Source organism: Podarcis liolepis (assembly GCF_965112155.1).
Source record: "Podarcis liolepis genome assembly, chromosome: 1".
Classification (NCBI taxonomy): Eukaryota; Metazoa; Chordata; class Lepidosauria; order Squamata; family Lacertidae; genus Podarcis; species Podarcis liolepis.
The window spans coordinates 54,623,428-54,637,689 of record NC_139554.1 but is presented as its reverse complement, the minus strand read 5'-3'; the positions used below and the strand labels follow the sequence as shown (position 1 = coordinate 54,637,689).

Genomic DNA, 14,262 nt, shown 5'->3' with positions numbered 1-14,262 from the left:
ACCTTCCTTGGTAACTTACAGGGGGACAAATAAGGCCGTCTCCTCCTCCATCATTTCCTCTGTCTGTCTGTCTGTCTGTCTGTGTATTTGAGCTTTTCCAACCCCAAGAAAGTGCCAGATAATCTCTCCTCCCCTTGGATAATTTACATAAAATGGCTTCCCCAGTTTCTCTTTGGAAAATTTCAAGTTGCCATTTTCACACATGTCTAGTAGGGACCACTGCAGTAGTCCAGTCTGAGGAAGGGTGGTCAATTAATGCACAGGTAACGGAGGCCAAGACCATCCTCTCTAGGAAAGGCTACAACTGAGCAAAGCTGGAAGAAAGGTATGACTAGCAAACATCACCACCCAGGTATCAGGGGAAAGCACTGGATTCCAGAGCCCCCCAAACTGTGTACCTGCCCCTGACTTTTTTTTAATGGAAATTTATATCCTGACCCAATCTGAGGCTCAGAAAATATTGCTCACACCCTGCTTTCAAAATCTTTCCTTGAAGAAATAAAACTCTGCTGCTTTGCAGTAAAAGCCCACATCTCATGGGGGACCCTCTCATTTCTAATGGAATTATGCCTCAGGGCCAAGGAAAGCAACAGAAAAATCTCAGTGAAGCATCTGCTTTGAAAAGCTGATTCCTGGAAAACAGGCTGCAGGAAGGAGGGGGTTGCTGAAACTACAAGTCCCAAAGCTTCTTCCACCAACAACATCTAGCATCCAAATTGCTCAGCTACCCTGATAAAAGTTCACGTCTCAGGGTCCTGGCACCTGGGCTGCAAATGAATCCTTCGGGGCTAGAGGGAAGGAAGGAGAGACCCTCCAGCAAAATCTCGCTACAGCCACCATCAGAAAATGGGGGGAAAGATTGGCAGTTGTGGAACAGAATATTCAGGAACTCATAGTGGGAGGTTGAGACAGCTCATGGGAGTTGGGTGGTGGGTGTGATACATTTTTTTGGAATTGTGCAAAAAATCTTTGTGAAGCCAGTGTGAGATCTGGACCCAACACCACCCTCCCCCCGCCCATCTGAATACAGATGAACTTACAAGAACTCTTATTTATTATTACAGGAGATATATAAAAGAAATCATATGACACTTATTCATTTTTAGAATAATATGTGTGGTATGGGGGCGGGGAATCTCTCCATTGCATTACAATACTTGTTCAAAGATATGTAAATCTGTGCTGGAGGTATAAACTGCAGGGGGGTGGATCTATAATATCTTCCAGTAGTGAGAAGCAGTGATGCAGTTGTAGGGTCTATGGTTATCAAGTGCTTGTTTGGACAACATTTAGTTTTTCATCTTGCATTGCAATTGCTATGTAGCTTCACAAGGCCTGAGATAACCTCTATCATTAAATGAGACTCAAATGCATTCCATCTATACCTCCCCAAAATGCATTATGCACCCAGCGGGCAACATAGGAATGTACACATGACCTCAAACGGTACTAGCATACAAGAAGGTGCAGCACAAAACTTACTCAATCAATATTATTAATGTGATAGTATTGAATTTGACCTCTTCTATCCTTGGCAATCGTTTCTGGAAAGGCAGGTGTGTTACGGGATTCTGCCATTTTACCCATTCATGTCCTACAGTCCGATTCTGAACCGGCAAAACAATAGATTTCCTAATGAAGGCCACAATGTAGGAAACCCTGCTCATTGCTTTTAATCAGCTGTAATCACTCCTCCATTGAGAAACTATGGCAGAATCAGCAGGAGTTCTTGCTATATCTGCACATGCCAGTAGCATTATTTAATGAGCTTAGACTAACATCAGCCTTGAGTTCTCTGCAAATATGGTGTTGCAAGTGAACATCTTACTAGGAAACCTAATTCAGATATTTTTCATTCCCACAGAAACTGAATGTGCTGAAATACATTAATTACTATACTTTAAACTATTATTTATTATTGAAAGGGCTTTAGGCATTTCTTGCAATAACTGAGCACCAAACCTTAAATATACTCTGCTTGTCTTGCTACCCATAAGACAATCTTACCCACATTTAAGAATAACTATGTGATTGTTGACCCCAAATGGTTATGCTCACATTTCAGGTAATTCTGAGTAGTGGATACAATCCTCTCTTTTTTAAAAAGCACATATTCAATAGTATAGGATGTTCCATTCACGCCAAGGTATATGAATCCTGAACTAGTCAAGTTAGTGGGTTTGCTGAAAGCACACTCTCTGTGCATGGAATCCAAATAGTACACATTTATTTGGTTCAACATGAAAAGAAGCTTGTGATCAGCAGCCTGATTCCTGTCACCTGTGGCAAGTAGGTTTGCAAAGAACTGCCTACAATACACATCCACAGCAAAAGCAGAGTGCACAGTAAATAGAACCTATAATCAAATATCCCGAACAGTGCAATTGAGGCTGGCCTTGGACATAAAAGGGAGCAGTCAGAAACAGGATTCTCAAGCGATTCCTACACTTTCCCAGCTACGCTTCTGATGTAATGCCCAACATATTGACTTATGCATCTCTGCTGTGTGGGATGAATAAAGTAGACAAGCATCTCTGCTGGGGGGGTTACCAAGCTGCTGTTACCAAGCTGCTGTTTCAGATGTTACACTGAAACTGTCGAAAGAGGGTAAAGGCTTGATCACACTTTCTCTTTCTGTCATTCCAATTGATAATCCATCACAGTAATCTGCAATCTGAAAATCCCATTTAGGCATGCACCTCTCTATAGGAGATGTTCAAAACTTAGTTTTGTTTATTTATTTCATAAAATCAATACTTGATTATAAAAAACAAACAAACTTGAAAGTGGCTTACAAATGATTATTTATACTATGAGTCAGTGACCCTGGTTTTTGTGAATGGGGAATGCTCTTTGACATTTCCAATTGGCCAGAGCATGAAGCAGAGCTGCCAACTGTCTCCCCTGCTGTTTGCCTGGCCATAGAACCCTGAGCTTTGGCGCTGGAAGCAAATGATAATTGTAAAAGGTTTTGATTTTTCTGGAAAAACCCATCTTATCAATATGATCACAGATGATGTTGTGCTATTCCTTTCTGTTCCTGAAACCTCATTATCTGCTGTCATGCCTCAACTTGCTATATATAGCAAGATATCTTTCACTGTTAACTTCATCTAATTTGAGTGAGTGTATATGCACCTCGTCAAACCTACAACTGCAAAGTCAGAAAACAACTAGCCTGAAACTCTGTACTACCTACCCACCAACCTTCAGATCAGCAAGCCCAAGAGGCTCAGTGGTTTAGACCACAAGGCCACCCACTCCCCTGAAGCGAGATGAGCACTACACCCCATAGTCACCTTTGACTGGACTTAACTGTCCAGGGGTCCTTTAGCTTTTACCTTTCCTACCAACTTTAAATACCAGGGAGTGAACATACCTAAGAATTTATCTAAACTATAAAAATTGAACTTTATGCCCTTGATAAAAAAAATAACAACTAAGCTAAAAAAAACCTGGTTAATGCTAACATTCTCATGGTTGGGCAAAGCTTCTATAGCAAAAAATGATGCTATTACTGTAGCCATCTTTACTTATTCCAAGTATCACCAATAAGCATACCCATATCTCATGTTAATAGATGGCAAAAAATATAGGGTCAAGAACAGGGGTTGACAACCTAAGGCCTGTTAGGATATTTCCGTTCCACCTTAAAAGGGAGCAGGCTTTGTGAGTCAGAGAGTCTGCGCATGTCCTGTTCACAGGATGTTTATGTTTCTATTGCTTTCGCTCTCTCTCTGTCGGGAGAGACAGCCCATGGGGGTCATTTAACTGGCCCATGGACCCCTGCCGCCCACACGGTTGGCTCCCGTGTGCCGTGCTAAACCAGCGTGGAGCAGAGCAGGGACACCTTCCGTGATGCTGGCCAGCTTCCCATTGGCTGCAGGAAGCTCCTGCAGCCAATGGGAAGCTATGCATGCTTCCTCTGTGCTGGAAGGAGTGCCAGAAATAGTGTTTGTGCATGCATGCATACGTGCGTGCGTGCACACACACACAGACTCCGGCCCACCACAGCGTCTGTGGGACTGTGAACCGGCCCAAGCCACAAAAACTTTGCCAACCCCTGGTCAAGAAAGAAGGGTCACAAAAGGAGGAGGTATCGCGATACCTATCCTAAAATGGTATAAATACGCTGCTCACTTGCACAATAACCTTTTGATTTTCCAAGGCTTACACCAGCTCCCATAGTTAAAACTGGAGGATGATAGAGGTCACGACATTATGCTTTTATTCTCTTATCAGAAAATGGACAGCAAGACACCAGAAGACATTATTAACCCCTTTCTAAAATCAGATTTGACCATATGGAAGCAATGGAGACTGAAACGTTTACCTTTTGATTCCCCTTTGGTTTCAATAACTCTTTCTTTCACACAGCAGCCAAATCAGCCTCATTTGCTAGGTGGGAAATGGTAGGATTATATAAACTCAACAACTTTTGCACTGAACAAAAGCCCCTTGCAGCAAAAATAAATTTTATATTGGGAGATATACCACGTCTCTGGTTATAGATACACCAGATTGTACATTTTCTATATCAGCCAAATATAAAGACTCAAGGATTATGCAACTTAGTTTTGAGTTGCTCAACAGAACCAACCCACTGGGAAAGGAAATCATCTCCCAACTATATAAAATCCTCACAAAATTGGCTACCCTTCATCTCACTTCATTAAAACTAAAACGGGGAAAATATTTTTTGAGAAGAATTAGAGGAACAACTCTGGGAACAAGCCTGGAATAAACTACCACTTGGATCAATCTCAATCAGAACTCAAGAAAATACTTTAAAGATAGCACATTGCTGGTACATGTGCCCAGGTGGATTATATAGAATTAGTAATAACACATTCAACCTTTGCTTGCGAGAATGCAATTTATCTAGTACACATGTGGTGGCTTTGCCCCAAAATTATTCACTTTTCGGAAAACGTTTTTCAAACAATTAATCAAATGATTGAACAATTGCTACAACCAGACCGAAAATTAGCCCTGCTATCTTATTTTACTCTTCAGATTAAGAACATAACCAATAAAGACATTGTTCTCCACTTATAATGTTGTTGTTTTGAAGCCTGGATTTCACAAATATGGGACATTGTGCTTAAGGACTACCGTATTTTTCGCCCTATAAGACGCACTTTTTCCCCTCCAAAAATGAAGGGGAAATGTGGGTGCGTCTTATGGGGCGAATGCAGGCTTTCACTGAAGCCTGGAGAGCGAGAGGGGTTGGTGCGCACCGACCCCTCTCGCTCTCCAGGCTTCAGGAGAGCCCCAGCGCCAGCCCCACAAGGTCGGGGGACAGAGGGAGGCGGAACACAGCCATCCCGCTGTCTCCCGAAGTGGTTTGGAGGCTGACGGCGGGGAGAAGAGCGCTTCTCCCCGCTGCCTGCCCCACCACTCCGGGGACAGCAGGGAGACACGCTGCGTCTCCCTGCTGTCCCCGGACCTGATCGCAAGGCGGGCGGGGGGGAGAAGAGCGCTTCTCCCCGCTGCCTGCCCCACTAGCGCCTGGGGGGCAAATATTTTTTTTTCTTTATTTCCCCCCAAAAAACTTGATGTGTCCTATGGGCCGGTGCGTCCTATGGGGCGAAAAATACGGTAATTAATCATTTCACAAAAGGAATATCAATCTGGCAGGGAAAAGACTCACGCCTTCTATACAACATGGTATCCTTTTATTGACTTTGTTAAAACAATCAAACATGGCTTTCACCCTCCATCAACTCCTGAAACCTTATGGAGAGAAAGTTTCATTTGATTGCCTTTCTTGGAAAGTCTCAAACTACAACCATCAGCCACTACTTTTCTTTCTTTTCTGTTCAACTACTAAGCTCTGTTTTCCTAATATAGGTATGTTTTGTTACTTGAAAGTAACTATCAATTTTTTAAAAAAGATAAAACAGTAAAATCAAGAAAAATCCACAACTATACTTTTAAAAACATGCAAAAGTAAAAATACTGAAACAGATTAAAATTGCCTGAAGTTTCTAAGCATCTGGGTAGGCTGGTCTAAACAACATTTTTAGCAGACGTTGAAAGAGTTCTGTGAAGGCCTAAACCAGGTCTGTGTGCCAAACTCCAGCTCTTTAGTCCCTGTGCCACAAGCAGGGATGAGGAGATCAATCTATTCCCATATCAATCTGCAATTTTTCAAAAAAAGCATCATGACTACTGAAAGTAAGCTGGTTGATACAGTAGTGTCATTAGCCAATATTGACTGCTCTCAGCAGCCAGCCAGCACCTGACAGACACACAGAGAAACAAACCATATTACTTTTTATCAGAATTTGGAAGGCTATTGTGCACAGAAGAGGGAAACAAGTTCTTCCAAATCCTTGGTTAGAGGAAAAATAAGTTTTGGCAGACACTCAGAACCTCAAACAGGTGCTGAAATGTCCTGCCTGAACAATTTACAGGACTGAAATATAGGCAGACAAACTCTCTCATGCACACATGTTCAGAGTAATTAAGTGGATTATATGTTTTTCGATACTCCCATAATGTTATACCAGTACGTGGAGTGGGATATCAGAGCCACAAATTCTTCCACAAAGTCTAACAGCTCTGAAATCCATGCGATGGAGTAACTGAGTCAATAAATATGAGAAGTGTGGAGCTGTTCTCCTGGGATTTGTACTAAGAGACATCCAGGGATCAATGAAGATGAGCCAAAGTACTAGCATGCAGCCACCACTGCATGTTTGTGTGTGTAAAATTGTTTTTTTAATTATTGCTTTTTAGCTGTTTCTGTTTTAGTTGTAAGCTACTTTCCGTTGAAAACAGTATTTGCTGGGTGAGGAAACCATGCCACAGGTCTGTCCTAATCAGGAGAACTTGAATAGTTGCATATATTGGTGAGCAACAGAACTTACGATACAGGCACCCCCTTTGCTGGGTTTCAAGTCACATTCTTATATTGCTGAAAAGACCAGAGAGCGGACAGAGATGTCTCCACCCAGTGCCCATTACCTGATTTGCTTCCACATGCTGAACTCCAGTTCACTGGAGCTGCTATCTGTCACTTGCTCATGTGCAACTGCTGCCTGAAATGTACACACCTCAGCTTAAGTTGTCTAATCAGATGAAAGCTGGTCTGAGGTATAGCTCATCAAACAGGACTACTTTGCAAGAAGCTACAAGATACCCAAGGATTGTGGCTACCATCATGTGTACTCAGCTTCAAATACCAGCAGTCTGAGGTGGAGTAAATGGTAATGTATACACAGTATAAGATTCCAACTAGTTCCCATTGAGTTAAAGATGAAACCACATGGAGAAGGGAGGGGAGATCAGGCATGGCTCTTTAAGAGACAGTTGACACACAAGGTCCATTCAAACCATACCCAGGGCTTACTTACTTAAATATTCCTGCACAGCCCTAATTGATCACACTCTACTTAAAGCAATTACTTCATTGCCTGTAAAGTGCTTTAATATAATAGCGCATGTAAAGGCTTACTACTGCTAAAGTGCACCACACTATTTAAAGAATGCTTTAACAGCCTTATTGTGGAGACAGCCCATGAGAAGAAAGAAAGCAAGGAAATCTGACAACCATACAGAAGATACTAGAGCTTAAATTGTTCACCAGCTTTCCCTTGGCACTGTTTAGATTTAAGGAAGACACACATGTTTGCAATGATGCTCTCCGTAGTTTGCATTTACTTTGCATTATGTAATGCAAAATGTAAACACTCTGCAGCTGCAAAGGCAATGGAAAATTAGACCCACTAAGGTTCCATTGTCCTGTTGATACCAGAATGCTTCAGATAAAGAGACTTAGAGTACAACCTGCAGCCCATTTGTCTTGCTTGCTGCAGTATTTAAAGAGATACAATTACATTCTACTTTCACATAAACAGTAGGGCTAAACCAGCCAAGGAAGCACTTTTAAGCCACATTGATGTCAATAGGGAAATTGGGCCTAATGAAGTAGTTTCTTTTACACTGAAACCCACGGGACTTCAGATTGTTCTCTGGATTGTGCCTAGCATGTTTTATGGATAGTTGTTATTTTGGGGTGATGCGATTGGATAGCAAATAAGTAGATAGCAATCGGATAAGGAAGATAAAGGATGAGAGCAACAACTCATATTTCTCCTAGTACTGAAAATCACACACATTCATTAGAATAATGAAGAAATATAAATTGTTATCCCTACCACATTGTTCATCAGATACATTGCCAAATGCACAGAACTCCGAGCTAGTGCTCCAAACAGCTTAAGAAGCTCAAGAAGTAATACAAAGTTTTGGACAGCATGTAACAGCAATAAGCTAGTTCCATCAACTAGGAGTTAGGGAAAGAACTATGCAAAGATGTAAAGCATGAGTTGGCAAACTAAGGCCCGGAGGCTGGATCCAGCCTGCGGACGGTCCAGGAATCAGCGTGTTTTTACAGTTTTTACATGAGCTTTTATTTTACATGTGTGCTTTTATTTAAAATGCATCTCTGGGTTATTTGTGGGGCATAGAAATTCGTTCATTTTCCCCCCTTCAAAATATAGTCCGACCCCCCTCAAGTTCTGAGGGACAGTGGACTGGCCCCCTGCTGGAAAAGTTTGCTGACCCCTGATGTAAAGCATAGCATTTGAAATGGAAAGGGAACCTTTAGAAGGAAGTATGGATAGCAGCTGATGGTTTGGCAACAATTGTGGTCTGCCCCAGTTCTGATCTGTGACTACCAACAAGAAGGAATGACATCTGACATGTTACTTTCCCCCAAACCAAAGATGCTTCATACATGTAAGCTCACTGCTTATGTTCAGTAATGGAAGCTTCAAATGTTAATGAGCCTTTATAGTAGTTCTGTGGTAGAGCACATAATCCCATGTTCAGTCCTAAGCATCTCTAAGTAGGACATGAAAAACTCCCATCTGAAACCCTAGATAACTGCACAGTCAATGCAGTGTCTTTTTTTAAAAAAGGAATACAGTGGTACCTCAGGTTACATACGCTTCAAGTTACATACGCTTCAGGTTACACACTCTGCTAAACCAGAAATAGTGCTTCAGGTTAAGAACTTTGCTTCAGGATAAGTACAGAAATCGGGCTCTGGCGGCGTGGCGGCAGCGGGAGGCCCCATTAGCTAAAGTGGTGCATCAGGTTAAGAACAGTTTCAGGTTAAGAACGGACCTCCGAAACGAATTAAGTACTTAATCCGAGGTACCACTGTAATTTATTTCAGTTATTTTTTAACAGTATCTGTATTTCACCCAATAACCAGCTTCTCACATTCGACTACAAGAAAATCAAGTGATAAATAATATTTTGACTGTCCCCCAAGTGGTTCTTTCCTTCCATTTCACGTGATTGGTGCTTGTCTTGGCATCAACAGGCAAGTACAACAAGCAGGGAGGGATACTGGAATTGACTGTCCTTCTGAGCATTGTATGGCATCAACATGGTGCTGGGGCACTCTTACCGCTCAGTGCCAGCCAGCTCAAAGGATGGAGAAGGGTTGCCTTTTCACCCTGGAAGCAAAAAGGTGCTTCCTCAGCCTGTCTTTTGGTGAGCAGGCCAGGAACAGCAAGGATCAGGTAAGGTTGTGCCAGAGTGGTGTCACTCAGACATCATCATTATTTATGATAGATGGTGTTTCATTCCTACCTCTTTCTACATTCTGGAGTATTAGCAATAAAGTTGTGGCCCTTTAAACCCATATCTTGTTTCATGGCCTTCTCTCAAGGCAAAATCAAAAGCAAGTGAAAGCAAGCATCAGTGAGATTTTGATTAGTTTACCTAAATGCAGCTATATTACATAAGCTTCTCATAGCCTAAGATTGCAGGCAGTGTTCCTTTTCTTTGTTCCACCTTTAAGAGGAGTGTATTATATAGAGAGAACCTTCTCGGTGGTGGCACCACTCTGTGAAATGTCCTCCTGGCACTGACAATATAATCTTTTCTTTTTTCTTTATGCTCTAGTTAAAAACCTTTTAATTTGCCCAGATATTTTGGAGGATAGTATTTTAGCTGATTGAATGGTTTTATTCCTCTTAAGGGTACTGTACTGCTGGTTGCTCAGTCCCTGCTCCTGCCAACCTAGCAGTTCAAAAGCACATCAAAGTGCAAGTAGATAAATAGGTACCGTTCTGGCAGGAAGGTAAACAGCGTTTCCATGCACTGCTCTGGTTCGCCAGAAGCGGCTTAGTCATGCTGGCCACATGACCCGGAAGCTGTACACTGGCTCCCTCAGCCAATAAAGCGAGACGAGCACCGCAACCCCAGAGTCGGTCCCAACTGGACCTAATGATCAGGGGTCCCTTTACCTTTACTGTTGGTTTGTATTTCAACCCAACATGTCACTGCACAAAAACATGTATCATATTTCAGCCTATGCAATAAGTATTTTATTGTTTATACCATCTTTATTCCAGACCTCACAGCTTAATCTTCTTTCCCCCCTCCCAATAACTCAGTAAAAGAACAGACGTTTAATGGAAACCTTGTAAAAGATGACTGAAATATTAAGCAAACTGGGCTCAAAGAATTTAAACTTACAGTATGATCCTATGCATATCATTTATATTGATGTCAGTAGAATTTACTGCCTAGTATGCTTAGGGCTATTGCCTTAAGACTTCAAAAAATGAAAGATGCTTGATAAACAATATCAGAAGCAACTGCCAGACACAAAGAACAACAGATCTTCTATATTTTGTGTGCAGAGAAGTGATTTCCATGGATGCAGCTTTCTTTCTTTCCCCTAATTCTGCTTGACAAAATGCACCTGCCCAAATTTCTTCTACTGCATAGCTATTTAAGATCTAAGAGCACAAAATAAAATATTGGGGGAGGGGGACAAGTCCCACCCACATAATCAATCATGTGACAAGGCGCATGCAGACCATTTGAATGGCAATGCCCATCAACTTTGAGGGAGGCAGCCCCCTCAAATATTTTATTGGGGGCCAAAGACCCCTCGCCCCCTAGAAGTTGGCTTCTATGGCTAAGAGTCCTATACACCTGCTTCCCCCGACCTGGTGGACTCCTGTACAGCTCCCACCAGCATGATAGGACTCTAGATGGGTTTAATGGGAGCTGAAGTCCCAAATATTTGGAGGGCACCATGTTGGGTAAGTCTGCTATACAGTGTCATGTTCTAATTTCTAATAAACCAAGGGTCTGAGATGTTTGTTTCCGATGGGTGCATGGTTGAGGCATCACCAAACTGCAGCACTATACATTAGACTCCTCATAGAAGTATGAAGAACAATCACCTATCAAGATTGTATCGAGTCTTTGATATCCCTTTTAGCCCAGGCAAGATGAATTCACACACTCTACGGTACTAATCTGCTAATTGCATTATAAAATAAGCCCTTCCCCACAAAAACTCAAGCCGCAATGAACTAGTCGGTCTTCGTATATGGAAAATGTGTTTCCCAGAAAGGAGTCAATTGGAAAGAGAATTGAATCCTTCTTAACAACAGGATAACAGGGAAAGGAAAGCAGGATAACATGATATGGAAGGGGGGGCAGGAATAAATCGACAAACTAACCATAACTATTTGATTACAGTCCTATAGCACGCCAGGGCAACAGGAGAGCCTCAATTGCTACTGCAAAAGTAGTAGTAGTGCCCCATTAAGATATCTATTAAGATAAACACCAGGAGAATCTTCTTGGTTTCGGCTGCAAGAAAGCCTCTTTGCTTAATATTATCACTTTAGCAGATTGCTTTCAGGTCAATGACATTTGAATGTTTTCTAGTCTAGCATGCAGAAAGCCAACTGAAATCTCCTAGACCACCTGATATCAGCTTCCTCACTCTCAGACCTGACAAGGGAATTAATGAGCCACTGCCTCACATCTGGAGGTGATGACCCTGCTGATTGCATCGCACATGAGGGAGCCTTGTGTGCTGGGTCAAGGCTTGACACCTGTGGATGTAGGCAAAGCGAAAAGGACAGAACTGCCTTTGCCTAAGCAATAAGCTCCTCTTGTTGAGGGGTCCTCTGGTTTCCCATGTAGCATCTCAAATAGACAGTTATTTCAGACAGTTATTTCTGAAATGTGTAAGGAAGAAGATGCAAAATGAATTTGGGGATGGCCTAGAACACTTCTTATGCATAATAAAATAAAAACTGAGAGGAAAAACCTGCCTGTCGTCTTTAGGCTTTATGGGGTGAAAATCCCATAAATTGCAAGTGCTGCATCATTAAAATGCTTCCTGGCTTCTGAAAGTTAAGCTTACACCAAGCTGCATGAATCCTGCTGCTGCAGGATAAATACTGAGAGATCCATTTGTTCAACAGCTATGTCCAGGCTCTGAATCTCTGTGGCTTTTCAAGACAAAGGAGCATTAATGGTTTCCTGTTTTTCATAGCTATGATTATAGATTAGGGGTTATCAGAGTAAACCAGGAACAAACAATGCAAAAAAATCCATTAATTTTAATTCTAATTTTTTTAAAAAAAAATGAAACAAAAACCAGTCAAACATATTGCAGCAAATGATAAACGGACTTTCCTTCCATCTGCCAGTACACTTTCCCATTCCCCCAACCCACAGTGATGGTTTTGTTCCCTGGCTTGCAAACTCACAAGTGAAGGATCTTTTTATACGTGTTTCTGAATCTGCAGTAAGCCTGATAGGCATTGTAGTCTGCCCAGAAGTTACAGGGATAAAGATTCAACCCACGCAGGTTTGCTGTTGTTTCTAATTGTCAACAACAGCTACACTTTACTCGCCTGGAGCGATCCAATTAACATACCACCACTACGGAAAATATTGTAATATTTTCAGTGTCTCAGCATGAGGAAAGTGTCTCATACTCCTCTTCTGCTGTGGAACTTGAGCTCCCAGTTAAGGCTCTAATCTAGAACATTAACAGTTTGGGATAGGAACAGGAAACAGGCAAGCTTTTCTCTTTCTTCTTTTTGTAGTGAGTTCTGTATAAATATTTGTTGTTGTGAACCAGATTAAAAAAGACAGGAAGAAGGGAGACAAGCTCTTCTAGAGAGTGGGACACACACACAAACACACACACACAAAACACACACAACATGCCCTGAAACATCACTATGGCAACATTTATACAATGCACAGAAAAAACTGCAGCTTTCTGTATTTGCTCCCTTGGATACCAAATGCAAATGCCCCCTCTCTTGGTGCGTGTGTGTCTTTAAGCCATTCTTTAGTCTGCAACAACATTATTTCCCATCCCCTCTCCTTTAATCAGTACAAATGGATCATATACATACTTCTGCCACATTAATAATCAACCACATATTAGCTAAGCAAACACACAGCCATCACTGCAGGAAAGTGAAATGAACAGCTTAGAGATTTTCTAGTAACATGTGTACCCTTTCTGCTGTTGCATGAGGGTTATGCAACACTATGAAAATTTACCAGTCAGTGCATAAAATATGTTGCCAGTCCTTTGATCAGTCTAGGAAAGTCAACAATTACCTTTTCAGGGAGAAAAGTTGCTTCCTTTTTGTAAGCTTAAGATAAATCACAGCCCAACATCACATCTCTCAGCTTTTTGCAAAGTGAAATAAATCCTGCTTAAAGAGAAAATGGGCTGTCCACACTAAAGGGTCTATTGCTATAAATAATGGCTTGCAGGATCAAGATCCCCATGGCTAGTAAACCTCTGCCATTATCAATTAGCAATGTTGTTTCTCTAAAAATTAATTGAGTTGGTCTTTAAATAGGTACCCACATCTTGAGAAAAGGATCCACATTAAATTCGGCTTACAGGATTTTGCATCACTGGTTATTCTTATTAATGGACCAAAAACCTCTTTAATGTGAAGACACATTAGTAGAAAGATATATTCTTACACTGCAGTTCTGCAGACTATACTTTCTCATTCAAAATGCCCTGTAGATAATTTCAACTCCCCCAAAATGCATATTTAATGCCTTACAGCAACTCATTCCTTATTCTAAAGGAACAAGAGGAGAAACCTTTGCAAAATTCAAGTTATAGCCTTCAAGTCCCTTATAATACATGTACATATCAGCATATATTGTATGCACACACTGTTTTTATACTGCCAATTTTTATGGAATGTAGAGCTATCTCATCATAAACTGTCCACATTTCTCCATAACTCAAAAGTATCAGGACAGAGATATGTAAATGCTATACACATATAGGACACACACAGAGAGAGAGAGAGAGAGAGGAGGGAGAAAAGGAAACTTTCTAACATATATTCATAAGATAAACATATACTGTTATGATGTTGGATCTTTCACTGGCTTTCTGAAAAAACAAAGCAAAGGACTAACCTTCTACCCAAC

General features: G+C 41.4%; 1 protein-coding gene across 5 annotated transcripts in view; it reads right to left on the bottom strand.

The window, feature by feature from the left end:
• The window catches only part of LRRC4C (leucine rich repeat containing 4C), a 614,900-nt gene that overhangs the window by 119,419 nt on the left and 481,219 nt on the right, over positions 1-14,262 (bottom strand). The window lies entirely within an intron of this gene.